At 39.9% G+C, this 5039-nt stretch overlaps 1 long non-coding RNA gene across 1 annotated transcript; it reads left to right on the top strand.

Moving 5' to 3' along the window:
- Nucleotides 1-279: 279 nt before the first annotated feature.
- Nucleotides 280-1038, top strand: LOC136328743 (uncharacterized). Its single transcript, XR_010730097.1, has 2 exons — nucleotides 280-574; nucleotides 837-1038. It is a non-coding gene; the product is annotated as an uncharacterized lncRNA (long non-coding RNA).
- The last annotated feature ends 4001 nt before the right edge of the window (nucleotides 1039-5039 follow it).

The raw sequence follows: 5039 nt of genomic DNA, 5'->3' as shown, positions 1-5039 counted from the left end.
AAACCCTACTCTTGACAGGCCCGTTTCGGCTGCGTCCCTCATTGGTACCCCAAAGACTGCCCCGCCCTTGGCCTTGTCGGATTGGGGAAGGGCATTACGGCTCCACCCCATGAAGTCCGCTCCTTTCACTGGTTGGTCACGCTTGACAAGGCCCAGGCTCCACCCCCTTTTTTCAATTGGTGACAGGATTTGCAACTCCGCCTCGTGCTCCTTCCCTGTTTTCCATTGGTTCTATACCGACAACCGGGGCCCCCTTTTGCTTTGCTAGTATTGGCCAAAGCTACAGAAAGCTAGCGACTTCGCTTGTCTCCCATTGGCGAAACATTCCAAAACCTCCCCAAAACGATGATGTCACCCTTCCCCACGCCGGGCGATCCCTGTGTAGCTGGTGGTCAGCGGCCCCCGCTTCTCCTCCCCAGATCTGGCATCTGCTGGTACGGCAACCCGGGCCCCGGGCGGCGCTGATTCACGCTCCCGTCGCGGAGCTCGGCCCCTCCCGGCCTCTTCTAGGACCTGTTGCCCGGACCTGCTGTCTCAGGGGAAAAGTTCCGGGGACCTGCCAGACTTCCCTAGAGTAAGAGGCTGGAAACGCGCCTCGCCTAATCCGTCTGTCCCGCTTGGTTTCGGGGTCGGAGCCGTGGGTCTGGCGGCTGCGGTTCCGGAGGTTCCAAGGCTTCCCGGGATCCGGGCAGCTGAGGGCCCCTCAGTGAATCCCTCTGGCAGCCCAAGTGCCCGGAGGGTTCCGACGGGCGCCACCTCGCTGTGGGGTTTAAGGGAAAAAGCCTGGCTTTTAGTTGTGTTGAATGCTTGCCTCCTAGTGTTTTTTCTTCTCTCAGGAAGTGCTAGAATCGGGCGGCTGTAGTCAGCACTGACCGAACTCTCCAAAGGCGCTTTCCACCACCCCAAGTGCGGCCATAATTCCTCCCTCACACGAATGGGGTTTAAGAGCTCCGAAACTTCCAGTATCTACAGAATGATGTTGAATCCCGAGATTCTTTGACCTAAATCTCTTTTACAAACCGGTTTCCCTTTCCTTTTGATTCTAGATGAAAACATTAAAAAAAAATTTTTTTTCCAAGATGGCTATAAATAGTGTGTTTGTGTGTGTGGTGGTACCAATATAAATAGAGCTAAAAAGTTTATTAAGAATTGTTCCATAAGCCTGTCAAGATTTCTGAGATGAACGTTATTATTTTTTTTTAAATGAGTTCTGTTCTTTTTATATATATATATATTTTTATTTATTTTATTTTATTTATTCATTTTAGAGAGGGGAGAGAGAGGAGAGAGAGACAGGGGGGAGGAGCTGGAAGCATCAACTCCCATATGTGCCTTGACCAGGCAAGCCCAGGGTTTTGAACCAGCGACCTCAGCATTTCCAGGTCGACGCTTTCTCCACTGCGCCACCACAGGTCAGGCATGAACGTTATTTTGAGAACCAAATTACACTATTAATACACTGACATTTTTTTTTTTTTTTTTTTTTTTTTTGTGGCAGAGACAGAGTCAGAGAGAGGGAAGATAGGGACAGACAGGAAGGGAGAGAGATGAGAAACATCAATTCTTCATTGCAGTTCCCAGGTTGTTCATGGATTGCTTTCTCATATGTGCCTTGACTGGGGGGCTACAGCAGACTGAGTGACCCCTTGCTCAAGCCAGCGACCTTGGGCTCAAGCTGGTGAGCCTTGTTCAAACCAGTTAAGCTCGCGCTCAAGCTGAAAACCTTGGGGTCTCGAACCTGAGTCCTCCACATCCCAGTCAGATGCTCTATCCACTGCACCACCGCCTGGTCAGGCCTGACATCTCCATTTTAACCAGCGACCCCAGCATTCCGGGTTGACGCTTTATCCACTGCGCCACCACAGGTCAGGCTGACATCTCCATTTTAAAAAGTAGAAATAAAACTCAGTAAGTTGAGAGTTCTGAATATAGAAATGAGTGAAGCATAAACATATTCTGCAAAGCTTTCAAAATAAAGTTTGTAACTGTTGCCAATATATGAAAACATAGCTTACTTTTGTGTCAAGTAGTTTATATACATTATCTCTAATCCTTAACCATCAGGTAGGTTAATGATCTACATTTGAAAATGAGGTTCACAGAAGCTAAATGATTTTCCTCATCTAGCCAGGGATGGACTGAACCTTAATCTGTTTCACCCAGAGCCCATACTCCCAATGCTCCCACTGATACTTCTAAAGATGAGACAAGAAGTAGATTTCTAGACTGAGTCACAAAACACTGACACTTAAACACTGGGAGAAAAGAAATTCCATTTAAAGGTAATTATGATGAGAAATTTTTAATGGGTCCTTTTTAATGGTTGACAAATCCATTAAAATTAAATAAGCTTGATAGAATTAATAAGAATAAATGTAGTAAACCATGCCTAACATATAGGACACACTTTCTGGTTTTAATGGTTCATTGGATCTAGAAGCTGATTATTAAAAAACAACAACACACTAGTAAATACTCATTCTGAAGGCAAGATTTTCAAGAAAGCACAAAAAATTGGAAATGAGAAGGGGGATATAACAAGTTTAAAGACTATTATCTGCTAAGGATAGAAGTTCTTTTTTTTTTTCTTTTTTTTTTAAGGATAGAAGTTCTTAATGATATTAATTCCTAGTTGGTGTTGTGAAATGAGTTAGTCAGAAAAAGCTAAGAACTGCATGATTTCACTCATGCGTCGGATACAAAACTGAAACTCATAGACACAGAAAATAGTATGGCAGTTACCAGAGGAAAGAAGGTTGCGGGTAAAGGGGGCCAGATATATGGTGATGGAAGTGATTTGACTTCGGGAGGTGAGCACACAATGCAATACAGATCATGTATCAAAGAAATGTACACTTGAAATCTATTGATCCTACTAACCAATGTCATGCCTATAAATCTAATTAAAAAAACACATTTCTTGTGAATAAACCGTTTTTGTCTAATTGAAAAAAAAGGACTGCTTTTATTAAAATTTTTTTTTTAATTTCTTGATTTCAGAAAGAGAGAAAGGGAGAGAAACACTGATTTGTTGTTCCACTTATTCATGCATTCAATGATTCTTGCATGTGCCCTGACTGGGGATTGAACCGCAACCCTGGCGTATCGGCATCATGTGCTAAAACAAACAACCTAGTCAGGGCAAGAACTATTTTTTTAAATTGCAAGTTATTTGTATAACAAATTTGTAAACCCTAATAAATACAATTCTATTAACATGCCAAAACTGATAATAGTAAAGAACGCTTTGATTTTAACTATCTTAATTTTGGATTTTGTGTATTTTTATATTTTCTCTTTGATTTTATTATGAACATTCAACATATCTCTTTATTCTTCCTCTCTTACCCTCAGCTTTTTTTAAAATCCAGTTTAATTTCAGTATCTTGATCCCTCCTCCAGAATCACCCTAATTGAAGATCATACTTATAAAAAATAAAAAAGAAAAGGTTGAAATCTGAGTCAGAAATAGCAAATTAATAATTTGAACACCAACAGGTCTCCACAAAAAAAACACAAAGTTATATAACAATCAGAGAATTAGATCAAAGAATGGACCATTACTGTTCCCTGGTGGTGGCAGAAGAAATAATCAAATAAATCAGCAACATCAACTGGGAACTAGTATCATTAAGAACTTCAAAGAGTATTTGGTGCCATCTACTGGAAATCAAGCAGTAAGTATAAAACAAAGGTTTGGTTTTGTTTTTCTAGAAATTATTTTACACGAATGTACACAATGACCAGTTAAATAAGATAATCTGAAGGTGCAGGTTTTGAAAAACAAAACAAAACTATAAATACTAAAATAAAGTAGAAGTGGTGACTCCCAGCACCTAGAACCTCAAAGGCATTATTACATAAGCATTGACTGGTAAGTATAACCCCAAAAATAAAAGTTGAGAATTACAGAATGTTTTAACCTGAATTTTAAAAAATATATATTAAAATATTTTATTTATTGATTTTAGAGAAGAGAGAGAGAGAGAGAGAGAGAGAAGGCGGGAGGAGCAGGAAGCATCAACTCCTACATGTGCCTTAACCAGGGAAGCCAGGGTTTCAAACCCACAATCTCAGCATTCCAGGTTGGCGTTTTACCCACTGCACCACCACAGGTCAGGCTGAACCTGAATTTTATGACCAGACTTTTAAATACGGTTATGTATGATACCATAAATATGGGGTGGCAATAGTTTACATATCTCTGAGCAGGCATTAAGATCAACTAATAGAACTGGAAAGTAAAAAGAAAATGTTGAAAATAGGAAAGCACAAAGAAATAAACTATATTACCCACCAGATAATCTATACTGCATCTTTTAGGAAGCCAGGACTCAGGTTCCTGCTCTTGAGGGGCTTATGCACTCCAGATGGGCACAGGATACTATGTAAGTGCAGCAGGCTCATTAAATGCTATGGGAGTTCTGACAGAGAGGTACCTCACAGAGTGGCAGGGAAAAGAGAATAATCCTTAAATGTCTAAAAAGTTCACAAACTGGAAGCAAAACACCTTATTTGTAACTGAATTTGATACTTCCTAACCACTGTGACACTAAATATTTTACAATAAAAATTTCAGAAACTGATTTTGTTCTTCAAAGTGTAAAAATCAGGACCGAAATTTCCTGCTTCATTAATATCAACCTCCTTTGTGTCTACTTTGCACACTCCAATATCACAACATCTAATATGATATTAAGTTTTAAAAACCTTTAAGAATACTGTTTTGCAAAAATGAGTTACTCCACAAGCATTTGTGATTTTAAAAACAGAGCAATGTAACAGCTAAAAATAAGGTAGGGATACATAAACTGGCAAAGAAAGATTTCCAAGGAAGTTAGTTGTAGAATGATCACTACAGCATGTTATTTGAATTTTTAAATCCCAAACAATGTATTTTTCATTTCTAACTCTAATTCTGTTACAAGCATGCATAGACAAAAAGATCTGGAAAAATACAGTGCAGAGAAGGGGCAATAACAGGACCATGATTGAGGGGTACTATTCAAATGGGATTTAGCTCTGTCATAATGTTTTAA

The sequence above is a fragment of the Saccopteryx bilineata genome, chromosome 3 (assembly GCF_036850765.1).
Source record: "Saccopteryx bilineata isolate mSacBil1 chromosome 3, mSacBil1_pri_phased_curated, whole genome shotgun sequence".
NCBI lineage: Eukaryota > Metazoa > Chordata > Mammalia > Chiroptera > Emballonuridae > Saccopteryx > Saccopteryx bilineata.
This window is presented reverse-complemented; position numbering and strand designations above follow the sequence as displayed.